At 39.4% G+C, this 18,013-nt stretch overlaps 1 protein-coding gene across 1 annotated transcript in view; it reads right to left on the minus strand.

The window, feature by feature from the left end:
• The window catches only part of prkcd (protein kinase C delta), a 74,072-nt gene extending 56,653 nt beyond the window's left edge, over window positions 1-17,419 (minus strand). The window contains exon 1 of the mRNA XM_003217655.4: window positions 17,278-17,419. The gene's annotated coding sequence lies outside the window, so the exon portion shown is untranslated. The remainder of the gene's footprint in view (window positions 1-17,277) is intronic.
• Window positions 17,420-18,013: the final 594 nt, after the last annotated feature.

The raw sequence follows: 18,013 nt of genomic DNA on the forward strand, positions 1-18,013 counted from the left end.
TGTCTTTCAGGATAGTGTTAGGTATTATGATGCTTGTTTAAAACACTTACAATAAATGGGTAACATAAGGGAGGCAGACTAATGTATAAATATATTATTTAAGATCTAGAAAATGGTCACACTAATGCTTGAGTAAGCATTTTTAGCATGTTTGATGTTTTATATCTTATCAATTGTAAAATTGTTTTTTTTTTCATTTTTAACTTTTATTTCAATTTTGTATGGTTTTAATCTGTATTGTTTTCAAATATACTGTTGGCTGCATTAAATCATATTATTGAGGGAAAGATGGAATGCAATATAATGTGTCAAGTTTCTTATTAATAGCAATTACAGTATTCTTCTCACCCATTATTCTAAGGACACTGAAGACTATATCTCAGTGGTTTTCAATCTGTGGGTCCCCAGGTGTTTTGGCCAGTTTACGAGCTGTTAGGATTTCTGGGAGTTGAAAGCCAAAACCTCTGGGGACTCACAGGTTGAGAACCAGGCTGCTTTCACGTTTTGTCTCCTCTGAAACCATCTTCTGCTTCTTAAAGGCTAAACAGAGAGAAAATGCATTTACTGTTGTAGGAAAGTAAAATCCACTCTCCAAAGTCATCATTTCTTTTTTCTAGCAAAGTGGGGCAGAAAAAAAAGGAAGACAATATACTTGCTTTCTTTTTTCACATTTCTAGAGACTTATTAATGAAAGGGTACTTATTACTAATCCACCGCTAATCTGGGTACAGTACTGGGAACAATACTGTGAGAAAGATCCACAATCTTTTAGTTAGTTTACAATGGGAGTGCTGATAGGAACCACTCTAGGTCTCTAAGCATTACAGAACTTGATTGATTTCAACTTCAAAGGGTCATCTGGTCATAAAATAGTTGGCAGTCATTAGTGGCTCCCTTTCTTGCTCTGGATGCCAGATATCTGTAACAAGCCATGGACTGAACTTTGTTGTTACTGTGCTCTTTCAAGTTGTTTCTGACTTATGGTGTTCTTTACTGGCAAGACTTGTTCAGAGGAGGCTTGCCATTGTGTCCTTCTGAGGCTGAGAATCTGTGACTTGATGAGCCTATCATGGGGATTTCTGGGGCTGACAATTTGTGACTTGCCTAAGGTTTGTCAGTGGCCAAATGAGGGATCAAGCCCTGGACTCCAGAGTAATAGTTCAATACTCAAACCACTACACCATAGTGGCTCTAGAATAAATGTGCCCACCTAAAAAAAACCCCTATGATGCGATTCCCGTATGTCAAAGTCGACCTCAACGTACATAGCAGCAATAAATGAATGTAGTTGTGACACACTAACCTTTTAAATTACATCATTCTTGTCATTGTGGCTTGTGCAGTACAATCCTAAATACCTTTGTTGTTGTATGCTTTCAAGATGTTTCCGCTTCATGGTTGGATATTCAAACCACTACACCAGACTAGCTTTACCTATTTGTGACTGTTCAAATTGTTTATGGTTTAAAATGACCATAAGATAAACTTACCACAAGGTTTTCTGGGGTTGAGGGTATGTGACTTGCTCAGTATGTTTCTATGTTACTCAACTAGGACAACTCTAAATAAATGGAATAAATTTGATTCTATGATTTACATGCAAATAATATTTTACTGATTCTCCAAATTTTGTTGAGAGTCTTTGTTCTGGCAACTGTAACACAGATCTTTATGGCATCTAACAGTCCTAAAATGAACTTAACATGTAGTTATCAAGTGCATTAGGTATGACTCCCTCAATCAAATGGTTACAGAAAGACCTGGCCATTAACCATTACATTAAGTCAATGCCTTCAGCTTGAACAAAAATTCTGGACAACAGAGAATGAGCAAGTATTTGGATGCCTTCCTCCCAAATACAATGCTATTCTCTACCAGACACCACTTAAGCAGTCATCCTTCCTTGGCAATTTATGCATATTATTCACTGTTGATGAAGTTTAGGACATAATCTTCTGCAAGTTATACTTTAAAAAAAAGATTGACCTAATTAAGGTGTCATTGCAATACTTTTTAAACATTTTATTATATTTTTGTACATAGGCACAGCTACCTCTGAATGTATTTGTGCATACGTGCACAAACACATCACTATATATACATACAGTAGAGTCTCACTTATCCAACATTCTGGATTATCCAACATAGTCGGCCTTTTAGTAGTCAATGTTTTTGTAGTCAATCTTTTCAATACATTGGTGCTAAATTCGTAAATACAGTAATTACTACATAACATTGCTGTGTATTGAACTGCTTTTTCTGTCAAATTTGTTGTAAAACATGTTTTGGTGCTTAATTTGTAAAATCATACTGTAATTTGATGTTTAATAGGCTTTTCCTTAATCCCTCCTTATTATCCAACATGTTTGTTTATCCAACGTTCTGCCGGCCCATTTATGTTGGATAAGTGAGACTCTACTGTATGTATACACACACACACACACACACACACACACACATATACATACACACACACACACACATACATATATAGAACAAATCAGTTTTATTTCCAAACAATGAGATTAGGATCAAGGAATCAACAACAACATCAGTTAATTGCAAAAACAAGCTGTTCCGATTATTCATGGCGAAGCTTAACATAAGAGCTGCTAATACCCCATCCAAGTGTGTCCTGTTAATCTTCATCTTTTAAACAAATAAATTTAACTGAAGCAAGGATGATTCCTAATTTTTAACATCACTGTTTGAAAATACCATCAGTACAAGATGCCCTATGTAACCATTTAAAGGTTTACAATTTCACAACACTATACCTTCAAAAGCAATAATGTGCTACAGTGTACTGGGTGGTTTCAAGACATTATTATATTCATTTTCCTCAAAAGTCATTCTGGGCTGGCAGATAATCTCATCCTCCTATACAGTTTCTAAACCAATCTAATATCTTAAAGCCAAGGATACTTGTGTTCTGACAAGGTATCTCTATATCTTAAAACATATACCAAAACAAATGCATAGTATAGTGGCCAGAACCAAAATTTTGGGGACATAGATCCTAGCCTCCACCGAGCTGTGAAATTCACTGGGCAACTTTAGGCCCATCAGTCTCTCCCAGCCAGATCTAGCTAACAGAACTGTTGAGAGGAGAGCCATGTATGCTGCCTCGTGTTCATTGGAGGAAAAGGGGAATATAAATTCTAACACACACTCTTCAAAAGAAAAAAATACGATTTCAATATGAATAAATTAATAAAGGGACAATGTGAACTATCATTTTCCCTCACTGTTATCATTATGAACTGTGCCTGCTCTTTCTGGAGGGACCTAAGGTCAGGTCCATAAAATGACTAACTGATAAAAGCACGAGGTGATGTACAGCTGAGGCACACGAGGTTAACAAAAATAATTTCTCGACTGAATTCACATTTGCTCTGAATTTTCTAGCAACAATCTGTAGATTTGGGCACAAAGCTTTGTCACATCTCACCGCTGTATATGTTTGTTTTATGACCTAGTCTTGCCCCCCCCCCCCCCATTTCCCCGACTCCTTATTGAAGACAGTGGCGGGATGGCTGGCCATCCTTGAAGATGGACTTTGCCGGGTAGGCTGGGTCCCCACTCTTAAGGATGCTTTCCCCGGCTTTTCCTACTTTCGCCCCTTCCCTCCTCAATTTTACTAGATTATGTAGCAACAGTTTTATGTACTGTATTCAGGCACACCATTGTGGTAATTATGATTAAAGATTCTGCAACAAGTTTCCTTTTACATTGTTTTCATAGAATCATAGAATAGTAGAGTTGGAAGAGACCTCATGGGCCATCCAGTCCAACCCCCCGCTAAGAAGCAGGAAATCGCATTCAAAGCACCCCCGACAGATGGCCATCCAGCCTCTGCTTAAAAGCCTCCAAAGAAGGAGCCTCCACCACAGTCCAGGGGAGAGAGTTCCACGGCCGAACAGCCCTCACAGTGAGGAAGTTCTTCCTGATGTTCAGGTGGAATCTCCTTTCCTGTAGTTTGAAGCCATTGTTCCGTGTCCTAGTCTGCAGGGCAGCAGAAAACAAACTTGCTCCCTCCTCCCTGTGACTTCCCCTCACATATTTGTACATGGCTATCATGTCTCCTCTCAGCCTTCTCTTTTGCAGGCTAAACATGCCCAGCTCTTTAAGCCGCTCTCATAGGGCTTGTTCTCCAGACCCTTAATCATTTTCGTCGCCCTCCTCTGGACGCTTTCCAGCTTGTCAACATCTCCAACTGGGGTGCCCAAAATTGGACACAGTATTCCAGGTGTGGTCAGACCAAGGCAGAATAGAGGGGGAGCATGACTTCCCTGGATCTAGATGCTATACCCCTATTGATGCAGGCCAGAATCCCGTTGGCCTTTTTAGCTGCCGCATCACATTAACACCAAATATCTCACAAATTTAAATATTAGCCAAACTTAAACAGAAGGCTGCTGGCTTCATTTCTGAAAGAGCTGACACTATAACAGAATGGCTGCTACATTACATTTTAAATAACGACACCAGTGTTAGCCATTTTTAATGTAATTCTATCTTAATTGCTTTTAGGGTATATCTTGTAATGTTTACTCATGTTTTAGTTTATTATATCTTATTGGATTATTTTCATTTCAATCTTTAATTCATTTGTTGTAAGTTTACTGTTGTTACTGTTCATTACTCTGTACAGTAGAGTCTCACTTATCCAACCATCGCTTATCCAACATAATCTGCCTCCCACCCGGATCCACAGCTGTTTCTCTAGGCAGCAAGGACTGAACTTTTTACAGAACTTATGACAATGTTGTTACTGTAAGTTCATTTAATGCAATTCTATCTTTATTTGTAGTCAATTTGTTAGTACCCAATGTTTTTGTAGTCAATGTTTTCAATACACTGCGATGTTTTGGTGCTAAATTTGTAAATACAGTAATTACTGTATAATGTTACCAAGTATTGAACTGCTCTTTCTGTTGATTTGTTGTAAAACATGATGTTTTGGTGCTTAATTTGTAAAATCATAATGTAATTTGATGTTTAATAGGGTTTTCCTTAATCCCTCCTTATTATACAACATTTTTGCTTATCCAACATTCTGCTGGATAAGCAGAACGTTGGATAAGTGAGACTCTACTGTATTATTTTTGATGTGTTTGTACTCATTTGAGGCATTGAATGTTTTCCTTTTTTGTGTGTAAACTGCCCTGAGTCCTTCAGGGAGAGAGGGCAGTCTAGAAATAAAGTTTTATATTATATGTGTTTACAGCATGACACTGACTTCAAGGTATACAATTTTATCTATCTTGGATGCTGTCTCATATATGCTTACCTAGGAGACAGGCCCGTTTTCAAGGGTGAGTGTGTGTGATGGGTTCAGTCCCTTCCCCCAAATTTTCCCGCCCACTGCTTGCCCTCACTCACTCGTCCCTCCTCCCACTCAATTGCCCCTTGCTCGCTCGCCGGTCTGCCTGTAATCAAAAACTCACAAGGTGACTTGAATTTTTTGGAAAAAAACTAGACAAGATCCTCAAGTGTACAGATGTATAATTGAATCCCAAAATTAAGGTTGTTCATGCCATTGTATTTTCAATTTCCAGACACTGTTGTGAAAGTGACAGTGAAGAAAGCTGATAGGAAGAAAACCAACTCATTTAAAATGTGGTGCTGGAGAAGAGTTTTATGGATATTGTGGAATGCCAAAAAGACAAATAAGTGAGTCCTGGAGCAAATGAAGCTGAACTTCTAGAATCCAATATGACTAAACCAAGATTGTAGTATTTTGATCATATCAGAAGAAGACATGACTTTCTAGAAAATAAAGCAATGCTTGGTAAGGCAAAAGGTAGTAAGAAAAAAGGAAGACAGCATTCCAGATGGACTCAATCAAGGAAGCCATGGCCCTGAGCCTGCAAAATCGAGGTCAACTTGATAGCAGTTCAGAATAAAAGGCTTCTTCTGGCACTTAATTCCTTCTTCCTTTTATTCGCAGTGGTTGCCATGGGTCAGGGCAAACGAGATGAAAGTTTACAATAAACAGGCACCTAAATTCCTTCTTCCCTTTATTAGCAATGGTTGCTAGTTATAGGGTGAATAATTAATGCAGTTTGTCAGCACTTTAAATGCATAGCTCAATGTTATGGGAGGATTTGTCATTTGGTGAGACCCCGGCACTCTTTGGCAGAAAAGGCTAAAGGCCTTGTAAAACTACAAGTCTCAGGATTCCATGGTAATAAGCTGTTAGTTACAGTGGTGTTAATTGTATTAATTCTATGGTGTACTCATAGTTAGATCACTAGTGTCTATGGACCCAGGGTAGAAGGCCCTGAACATTTGATTAGGCAAGATCTGCCATTGGCCTGATCTCTCAGATTTAATTTTCAGTCCCTGATGGAGTTTGAGGGGAAATGAATTACCCAGCAACAATGTACTATTACGAGTTATTTTTGTTGTTGTCCAAAGGATTCAAATTTTTTTAGCTTTATACAACAGCCGCTCCTGCTGGAGATTAATACATAGAGGGGAGGGAGAGATCAGCCTAGTCAAGTGTATTTTTGATAGCCTCTTGGGGAGTATGGACTACCATACTGAAGGTCTGCACTTCACATTTACTAATACACCACTGGTCTGCAAAGACACTTTTAATAACGGTATGAAACTCTCAGTTGTGTCATTTCTGTTAAATGCTAGCAAAATCAAAAACTGGTGGTGCAGATATAATGACAAACGACAGCTGTGTAAATATATTAAGTGGAATTCATCTCTGAGAAAAGAGGAGGAAGGAGGACATATGTTCCTCAAACTGCCTATGGTTAGGGGAATGAAAAAAGTTTTGTTTGTATGAGGACTCAAGACTACAACAGAAAAATATGGTGATTGAACTAGATGAGATTGTTTATCATCTCTTCTTTGACTGATATTTAACATAAACTCATTGACACGATTTGCTGTTTTTATTGCTCAGCAGATATTTGTGAAGACAGCACCACACTTGAATTGAGGTATAAATTACAATAAATATTTGAGGAACATTTGAATGGCAACAGAAAATGCAATTCTGCAGACGTTTTACTTTTATGTAGCCACTGATGTCCATTTTTAACAGCGCTATTAGAGGGTTATCATGGCAACCTGAAGATCTATGCACACACAATACATTATATAATATAATTAATATATCACACCGCATAAAAGTAAACAAAATATGTCCAGGAAAATTCCCTGTCATAAACCATTTCAAAATACATCACTGAGTATTGTGGGATAGAGAGTGCACAATAGTTTAAGCTCACAGCAATAAAATATTTATAATCAAGTTTTTATTTGTGCTGACCTGCCCGAAAATTCTTTGTAGTGCATTGGAAAAAAAATCACATGAAGAGTGGTATGCAAACATAGTTGAGAGCTATTCTGATAAGTTACTTTACTTTCTGGCATGAAGATTATTGTATATTTGCCCCTCAGTGTATAAAATGGTATGTATGTAAAAAAATCCAACAGGGCCTCCAACCTTTTTTAGCAGAAATCCCCCCCACACACACACACACACACAAACCAATAGAAATTACAATTGAGTAACTGTATAAGATTGTGCTGCAAGAAAAGCAAAGTCACTTTAACTGAAAGTTTCCATTTACTTCATAGAAGCATCTTAATGGAAGGTTCTACATGAATCCCATTATGAGAGAAAGACAGAATATAAGGTTAATAGCTAGACAGATAAAAGCAAATTCTAACACTCCCAATTTTTGCCCTACTTGCCACAAGAAACCACCTGTTAAATCTAGTTAATTATACACACCCACACACACACACACACACACACACACACACACACACACACACACACATATATATATATATATATATATATATATATATATATATATATATATATAAAAACAATTGCCAAGGCATGGGGACACAAAAAACACAAGAGACACTTCTGATCAGCAACAAAGTTACTTTGAAGTCTCAATCTTGACAAAATGTAGGATACAAATAACAACTGGATAATCTTCAAAAGCAAAAACAAAAATTGGTAGCCAGGGAAAGCCTATGTCAAGAGACTGTTCTTAAGAAGATGTACAGAAGGATTGCCTTAAGATGCTGGGAATTGCCATGCCAAACACTCTATTATTAGTGTTCAAAATAAGGCGAATATCAGTTATGTTGAACCGGCATTGCAATCAGAGATAGAATGATCCCTGGTCCCAAGTTGTTCAAAGCTTTATATGTAAAGAGTTGAATTTTAATCTTGCTCTAGTAGATTGTGTAGTTATTTTAGCAAATGTAATTGAAGATGTCACTTAGATTCCACTTTGGATATCCAGATACTGATGACAGGGGACAATGAAATGGGAGGAAAACTTCATTTCTCAACTAAGCCTTTTCTTCCTGGAGTGTGGAAAATAATTGCTGTCAGAGGTCTGGATATGAATGTGCTGACGGATGTGCTGACAGAGCCTGGAGAAGCCATGACACAGTACAAAGTGAAAAGAGGTTTCAACATGTGACATCTTCTGCAGATAGTAGCCCCATAACCTGAAGTGCTAGACCGTTTTCTGATTTTTAAAAACAGCAACAATACTAGTGTTATGTCAACTCTCTAAATTCACGACATAAAGCAATGGAGATTTCTGTCTTATTGCTGGGTACCTTCAAGTTATTTCTGACCTATGGGGATTCTAAGATGGATCTATCATGGGGTTTTCTTGGTATGATTTGTTGACGAGTTGTCATTTCCTCCTTCTGAGTGTGACTTGCCCAAGTTCACCTAGAGGCCTTCCATGGCTGAGAGGGGATTCAAATTCTAGTCTCCCAGAATATTAGTCCAACATTCAAGCCACTCATGACACTAACTTCATTTCTGCCTTCTGCCCCACCAATTCACCAATATATAAATGACTACTTTGTGAAATAAATTGGAATATGGCAAAAAGGCCATGCAGGAAAAGTAGAAAGAATGCCAGTAGTCCAACCCCCCACCCCCCAAAATCTTACCTCAATATAGAACCTCACTTCTGGAGTTCTGGTATATTTTTACTTTTTAAAGAAATATGTTCCAATGTTTAGTATCTTTTGGATCCCAGGTTCAGTTTTTCTACTTCACACCTTCAGTTTCTGAAGACCTCTGGATTATTCTGCCCTAAAATAATTTTTTAGTAAGGCAACTACAGTCATCCTTCTACATTTGCAGTTTTGACTTTCATGGATTCGATGAAAAATTTTCTCCCTAGAAATATCTAGGGAACTCCAGTATCTGTCTATGGTCAGCTTCCTACAGTCATGTTGGAGGTCCTAAAGATTTCTAGAGGGAACGCCTCTCTAAGAATCCCAAAGGCCCTCCAATGCAATGCTGTGGTCAACTTCCAGGTTTTTCACTTTGATGTGTCCTTAACACCTGTAAATGTGAAGGCTGACTCTAGATGCTTGGATTGTGAACAATTCTGAAAGGGTTCAGCATTTGCTTTCTAAGAATATTAGTATTTGTATTCCTCAGACTTCACTGTTTTTCATTTAAACATTCCTCAGCCTCTTTCTGCTGCAACCTTTCTTGGTTTTCCTCTAAACCTGCATGTACCTCTGTTTGGGACAGACATTTGCAATTTTTCCCTCTTCTATCTTCCTTAAACTTTAGGGAGACCAGTACATTTTAAGTAGTCTCAACAGGTTGATGTTTTAGGAGGAATATACATATATGCATAAACAATAGAAAAGTTAAGGGCTGAAATAGAGCGCTTTAATTCTTTTTACACAAAAAGAATTAAAGCAAAGACATTCCTTCTTTTTGTGTAAACTGCTGCTTTCTGTCTTAGCCTTTACTTTTCTATTGTTTTCGCATTTACATCTTAGCACTCTTTTCCAGGTCAATCATTACATGTATTAACTTGCCCATTTATATATTGCTCTCATATCTCACTGGTGAAGCAGTGTTTTTATGACTCACTACTGAATAAATCGAACTGGTCATTTCTGGTTATCAGTCAAAGCTCACTGGAAAAAGCTGAACATAGCACAACCAGAACCCACTTTCAAAAGAAAATGCAGGCTGCTCTACAACTCATGCGAGTGCTGGACCATTTTGCCAACATGTAACCCAAACCTCAGCTGCTAAAAAGTGCACAAGTCTGTATGTATTGCACTGCAATTGAGTTATTCTTTCTTCTTCCAGCCTCTTTTGCTCAGCAATCTCTTATGTCCTTCTTATCTCAGAGTCTTTCTACTTCACAACAATGAATGTTTTCGCCCTCTTTTTGTTGTTGGAAATAAAAGTGATAGTATTCTTTTTCAGCAAAGGATGTTGGTCAGATACTCTAAATACATACTGTAATTCAAGAGCACATTGGTTCCTGTGTTTGGGTACAGATTTCAGATCCATGCTACACCCACAAGCACTCCTTTGAACATGAGAGATTTTTATTTCCTACAATATGCTGTGGTCAGAAAGCTCCCCAGATTGACAGAAAAATGAGTTGTTTTATTCATGTAGATGGTTAAAATGTCTCTATTTCAGTTCTTTTCCACTAATGTGCATGAAAATAAATTATATACATTAAACCATCAGAAATAAAGATGCTACTATCTCAGTTATCCATGTATACAATCTGGAAGGGATATTCAATCTATCACTCTGTGTCACATCCTATGTCCTATTAGAGCAGTGGCTCTCAACCTGGGGTCCCCACATGTTTTTGGCCTACAACTTCCAGAAATCCCAGCCAGTTTACCAGCTGTTAGGATTTCAGGGAGCTGAAGGCCAAAAACATCTGGGGACCCCAGGTTGAGAACCAATGTATTGCTTTCATTATAGGAAAATGCATTTTATGTGGTCAAAAAATACTGTGTGAGACACTTCATGAAAGGGACTGTTAAAAACACATCTCAATGAGGGTTAAGTAACAATTCACAAGCAGAGACACATTTAGGTTAAATATATAATGTATCAATGCTCTTCAGACAGAACATGCACAAGTCTCCTTTTACCACATGCTGTCTTCAAATTTAATTGAAAAACAGATTTCAAAACTAGTAACAGCATTATGTAAGAAAGAACATATGTTGTGAGCTTTAAGTTTGAATATTATAAACAAAAAATTAAGCATATGGAGGTCTTGCAATCATTGTCACCCTGTTTGCTCAGGTTTACTATTCCATTTTGGGCTATATGATACTATACTAATAGCATTTTAAAGAAGATTTTTCTGGCATTCTGATAATAAACAAATTTAGAAGACTAACAGGAAGTTTGTGTAAGTATGCCAATTTTTCATTAAATAAAAAATGGCAGGTGTACCATTGTTCTTGCAATTGGTGGCTAGTGGGAGTCAGCCGATCCGAAGGGATTTTGCCCTCCCTTCTGGGAACATTCTGTGTCCCAACACTCCTCTACAGGGATTTCCCAGTAAAGAACATATTACTATTCTCATTTTAGCCTAGTATGTCAATTGTAAATATCAAATAATTAGGAAGCTGAGCCATATAGTCATAGGGTACTAGCCAATTAAAGACAGTTGAATCAACTATAATTAACTATGTACTTTAAACATAAATTTACTTTTGCTCTCATATAATATTTTGAAAGGCTGCCTATTCACATTCAAAAAAAGTTTAAATTCAAACTTCTTACTTTTAAAGCTATAAATGAATTAGGATCTTCTTCAAATAATCTAGCAATGTTCTACAATCTTATGGCGAAGTCTTTGTAAGTCATTCTCCAATATATTCAATGGTTGTTTTTTTTTTGCATGGAGTTAAATGATTATATGCTACTACCCCAGTATCCTGAAGACCAGGCTAAAGAGTCACACACATTTTCAATAAATGAATGAAATCCTTTTCATATTGGCAATGGTTTCTTACCCTGACATGCAATCACTCCCAAGCCCAACTACCAGGAACATCCTCTGCTTGTAATAATGGAAATTCTATATTCAACAGGTACAACATATACTCCTTTTAGCTGCCTCACTTAGGCTCACTTAAATGCTGAGATTATCAGACAAAGGGGCTTATGAAATGAAGCAAGTTTCTCAAATGCTCTAATGTGGTGGGTTGACACTTTCATTTTTTCCAATTTTACCAAAGTTGTACCACATTATCATTATATTCACACAGACTCCTAGAAGCCTGCTGTAGACCAATAGCCAATGGCTCACAGATTGGCATTGGTCTGTGGGCCACCACATGCCCTGAAATAAGGGCATGTTGGTGGACCATCATTCTTTTACGATTTCCTCAGTGATTAGCATTAGTCCCATCAAAGATAATTTAACTATTCCTGAAGATTAACATTATTTGCACTCAGTAATATTTCTCTTTATACTGCATTTTCAAATGTGTAGCAAAACTGCTGTATCACCTGACGTGAATATATATATATATATATATATATATATATATATATATATGGATTATAAATCCTTATAAAAGTAAGTATGTACAGCTTTATGCATTTGAAAGCATTGACTTTCATGTACTGCATATATATTCTATCTTGGAAACTTAATCTCAGGAAAACCCTTTGGGGTAGGTGAGGCCAAAACACAGCAACTTCTCCAAGGTTATCTAGGAAACATCATGGATAGGAAAGGGAGAACTGAATCTTGAATTCAGGAATCCTAACCTGACATTCTGACCACTAAATGTTCTGTACACTCAGCACCATGCATTTTCAGATATGTCTCATCATTTAAGGCTAGCATGACTGAAAACGTGCTTATCATATCAAACCTGAATATAAGATAAAGGTAAAGGTTTTCCCCTGACATTAAGTCTAGTCGTATTTGACTCTCGAAGTTGGTGCTCATCTCCCTTTCTAAGCCGAAGAGCCAGCATTGTCCGTAGACACCTCTTAGGTCATGTGGCCAGCATGACTGCATGGAGCACCCTTACTTTCCCACAGAAGCGGTACCTACTGATCTACTCACATTTGCATGTTTTCGAACTGCTAGGTTGGCAGAAGCTGGGGCTAATAGCGGGAACTCACTCTGCTCCCCAGATTCGAACCCCCTTTCAGTCAGCAAGTTCAGCAGCTCAGCAGTTTAACCCACAGCACCATTGGGGGCTCCAAAAAACTTGAATATACAAATAGAGAAACCTCTATGTTTCATTAGTTATAATTCCAACTGGTTAAAAAGCTAGCTGCTTTTAGCAATACATGTGCAGGAATCCAGCCAAAGTGTAAATGAGTTGATTTGTTTAACACTGCTTCACCCTCCCATTAACAGGTTCCACAGTTTTCACAATCAGCATTAAATCTGATTTAAGGATAAGCGAATTGCATCAGCCCATAGCATTCCTATATCTTTACAAGCTCCACAATAAACTCCTCCCTATTTGTTCTCCAAGGCACAGCTCACTAGGATTCCTGGAACTAATTATTTTATGGCCCCTGCATAGAGTGGCAGTCATTTGTATATCTAACCATTGCATTTAGAAACACAACTGCTACTGTAACAGAAAGAAGCCGCATATTGCTCAATTTACCAATATGCTTTTCAAAGACAGCAATCCCACCTCGAAAGAAAGCAGCAATATACTGTGGGGTGCAACCTGCTGTATGAGTGTCGCTTTTGAAGCCTCAAAGACATAGGGTGCATCTACACTGTAGAAGAAATGTACTTTGACACATTTAACTGCTGTGGATCAATACTAAGGAATCCTGGGAGTTGTATTTTGGTGACACACCAGCCCTCTTTGGCAGAGAAGGCTAAAGAAGTTGTAATACTACATGGCCCCCATAGGTGTATTATGTCTGGATCAGGACACAGATCTTGTAGAGATCTTGTAGAACTTTAGAGAGTAAAGGTGCATCTATAATATACAATTAATCTGGTTCAACACCACTGCCCTGGCTCTATGCTATGGAATCATGGAAGCTGTAGTTTTACAAGGTTTTAAACTTCTCTGTCAAAGAATTTAGGTACTTCGTCAAACTACAAGTAGCAGGGTTGGATAGCACTAAGTCATAGCACTAAGTCATGGCAGTTAAAGCGGTGTCAAACTGAATTAATTATACAGTGTCAATGCACTCTGAGAGAAAGAAGTTGGTAGCTTGAGCTTTTGTAAACTTAAATCTACTAAACCTACTTTAGTCTACAAATGCTTATATTACCAACCTCTTCCAATTAGTGTTACAAGATTTCTTTGCATACTTTTGAGGTTTGCATAGGAAGAGGAAGTCCTCTGTGTCAGGCAACGTAGTTACGGGATTCAACATACACTGTGGTGGTGTTACTACACACTGTGAAGTTTACAACCGGCATCTGTGTCAAAATGTCTGGCCACCATGGTTTTATGTGCCTGCAAAACCAGAATGCATTTTCCCAAGCAATGGTGGCTTTGGTGGCACAACACCAAACCAAAAAGACATCTAATATAATTCCTGGTTTAAACGTTAGACTCCAAAAATGAGGAATATATAATATTGACCCACCCACCAGATGTCACCAGTGAAAACTAAGGGCCCTTCCACACAGCTGAATAAAATCCCACATTATGTGCTTTGAACTGGATTATATGGCAGTGTAGACTCAAATAACTCAGTTCAAAGCAGATATCGTGGAATTTTCTGTCTTGATATTCCATGTTATATGACTGTGAAAGGGCCCCAAGTTGTCACAAATGAGAATAAGTGCTCAACCAAAACATTCCTAACTTGTCAAAAAACTGGAGAGATGACTAATACAAACCCAGCCATACATTGCGTGACAAAGCAAACACATATCCACCCCAAACTAAAACAAATGCCTACAAACACTAGACAAGGTGGCCTAGGGAGAAAGAAGAAAACCTCACCTAATACTAAACAGTAAGCTACGCTTTAGGATGAGATGGGTGGGAACCACAGGGAGGCAGATCCCAGATAGAAATCACAAGATATATTTTACAAACTCACTGGGCACTGTGCTACAGCAGCAGCAAGCCACTTTGAGTCTCTTTTGTAGAGAGAAAGCAGGGAATAAATAAACATAATAATTGGGTTGCCATGTTCCAGAAGCATTATCTCCTGACCTTTCACCCACATCTATGGCAGGCATCTTCAGAGTTTGTGAGGTCTGTTGGAAACTAGTCAAGTGGAGTTTATATATCTGTGGAATGTCCAGCATGGGAGAAAGAACTCTTGCCTGTTGGAACCAAGTGTGAATGTTGCAACTGGCCACCTTGATTTGCATTGAGTAGCCTTGCAGCTTCAAAGCTTGGCTGCTTCCAGTAAATAAAGAACAACACTCAAAAACAGGGGAATTCCAGACAATAAACAATCAAGTCTAGCTAACCACCTCCCAATAATGGATAATAATAATACAGTAATAGCAATAATACTTTATTTGTAACCCGCCTCCAGCTCCCCAAGGGGGCTCAGAACAGTTCACATGGGGACTGAGCCCAAGAATCAACAAATTAAAAAAAAAACACAATGACAGCATATATACAGTAGAGTCCCACTTATCCAACGTTCTGGAATATCCAACACATTTTTGTAGTCAATGTTTTCAATACATCATGATATTTTGGTGCTAAATTCATAAATACAGTAATTACTACATAGCATTACTGCATATTGAACTAATTTTTCTGTCAAATTTGTTGTATAACATGATGTTTTGGTGCTTAATTTGTAAAATCATAACCTAATTTGAAGTTTAATAGGCTTTTCCTTAATCCCTCATTATCCAACATATTGGCTTATCCAACGTTCTGCTGGCCCGTTTATGTTGGATAAGTGAGACTCTACTGTAGTTAAAACAATAAAAACATTAATAAAATACATCAGCGGGTGTCAGGATAATAGGTAGAACTATTAATAATTGCAAGGGGAGGCAAGCATGTGTAAAAAACACAAGGTAATAAAATTAAGAATAGAATTAAAGTGCTGGAGATTAGGGCAGTAATCTCCAGGAAGGAAGCAACCAAGCTTTGAGGCTGCAATGCTACTCAATGCTAATCAAGGTGATCAATTGCAACATTCACACTTGCCTCAAACAGACAAGAGTTCTTTCTCCCACATGGGATATTCCACAGATTCCACATTGCCTAGTTTCCAACAAACCTCACAACCTCTGAGGATGCCTGCCACAGATGTGGCTGAAATGTCAGGAGAGAATGTGGTGGAGGCTCCTTCTTTGGAGGCTTTGTAGCAGAGGATGGATGGCCATCTGTTGTGGGTGCTTTGAATGCGATTTTCCTGCTTCTTGGCAGGGGGTTGGGCTGGATGGCTTGTGAGGTCTCTTCCAACTCTATGATTCTGGAACATGGCCATACAGATCGGAAAACTCAATAATAATCCTAATGACCTCTTGGAAAACCAGGTTTACAGAGCAAGCAAGCAAACAGGCAGATGCGGAGTGTTTCCCACAGTGACAGGTGCGGCCTTTCGGTTTTGAACATCTGGTGGTTGAAAGTATGCTGACTTTCTTCTGCCAGACTTCCTGCAAAATATGGATTGGAAGAATGGGGTCTGAAGGTTGTGCTGCAAAGCAACACAAGCTTTGGCAAGGTGAACCAGAGTTTCCTATGGCTACCTTGTGGAATGGGTATGGGCCAACCTGGACTCTCCAGGGGTTTTGGACTTCAACTCCCACCATTCCTCACAGCCTCAGACCCCTTCCTTTTCCCCCTCGGCCGCTTAAGCGGCCGAGGGGGAAAAGGAAAGGGCCTGAGGCTGTGAGGAATGGTGGGAGTTGAAGTCCAAAACCCCTGGAGGGCCCAATATCAGTGAATATGCATTCATGTGAGTGGTCAATTTGCAAGGTCTGTAGCCTTTTCTGTGGCCTCACTAAAACTACAACTCCCAGGGTTCCCCAGCATGGAGCAAAAAGCAGTCCCAAGTTGTGTCAAACTGCATTCCTTGGCCAGGGTAAGGGCACCCAAGGGAACTTTCCAAAAACCAGTTTGATTCCTCCCGCGAGGAGGGTGCTGGCGGGCTGAAGGACAAGCCCATGTCTCTCTTTCCTTGAGCTTCCACGGGGGGAAAGTGGAGCCCCCGAGAGAGCCCCTCGCGTTTGGAAGAGGACCCGAAAGGCAACATGGAGGCTCTGCGAACGAGGAAGGAAGTCCTGGGAGCCAGAGCGAGGCACCCAGCGGAGTTGTGCAAGGCCGGGGAAACTCCGCCGAGCAGGAAGAAAGAGACACACAGAGAGGCTGAGAGAGGGACGGGCGGCGAGCGGCCCTTGGGAGCGTCTCCTTCTTCCCCAGCCCAGTCTCCGCCTCTCTTTCTCTCTCTCTATTTCCCTCCAAACTCGCTCGGCTGTGGGGATGGGAACCTCTCCGCTGTGGAATCAATGCAGTGAAGGTAAGGCAGACCAATCCACTTACCTTTGGGCTTCCAAGGAGCAGGCGGCGCTCCGAGGCGAAGCTCCGCCGAAGTGAGTGCCGTCGAGGGAAGAGGAAGGGAGGGAGGAAGGGCTCGCTCCCTCCAGGCCACGCCCACAGCCCTCGCCACGCCCCCTGCCCCCCCCCCGCGCTCACCTGTGGAGGAGGGAAGCAGGAGGACTTTTCTGCCTGCCTTCCTTCTTCCCTTCCTTCCTCTCTTCTTTTTTCTCTTCCCCCGCCTCTTTGCCTCTTTCCCTTCTTTCTTCCTCCCTCTTCTTTCTCTCTCTCTCCAATTTTCTCTTCCTCCCTCCCTTCCTTCCTCTCCCTCCCTCTTTTTCTCTCTCTCCTGCTTTCTCTTACAGTAGAGTCTCACTTATCCAACATACCCTGTTTCCCCAAAAATAAGACATCCCCGAAAAATAAGACCTAGTAGAAGCTTTGCTGAATTCCTAAATATAAGGCCTCCCCCGAAAGTAAGACCTAGCAAAGATTTTGTTTGGAAGCATGCCCAGCGCCTGCCAAACAGAACACCAGAGCATGCAGGACTGGTAAATGTACCTACCATAGAGTACCATGGAAATAATGGTAGTAACAAGAAATTCTTGATAGGATTCACAGTTTGTCTGGTTATGCTGGTTTGTGATGACAGCTACTGTACAGTATAAAATAAATGTTCATTTTTTTGTTCAACAATAAATGTGAATTCTTCTTCATGGAAAAATAAGACATCCCCTGAAAA

The sequence above is a fragment of the Anolis carolinensis genome, chromosome 2 (assembly GCF_035594765.1).
Source record: "Anolis carolinensis isolate JA03-04 chromosome 2, rAnoCar3.1.pri, whole genome shotgun sequence".
NCBI lineage: Eukaryota > Metazoa > Chordata > Lepidosauria > Squamata > Dactyloidae > Anolis > Anolis carolinensis.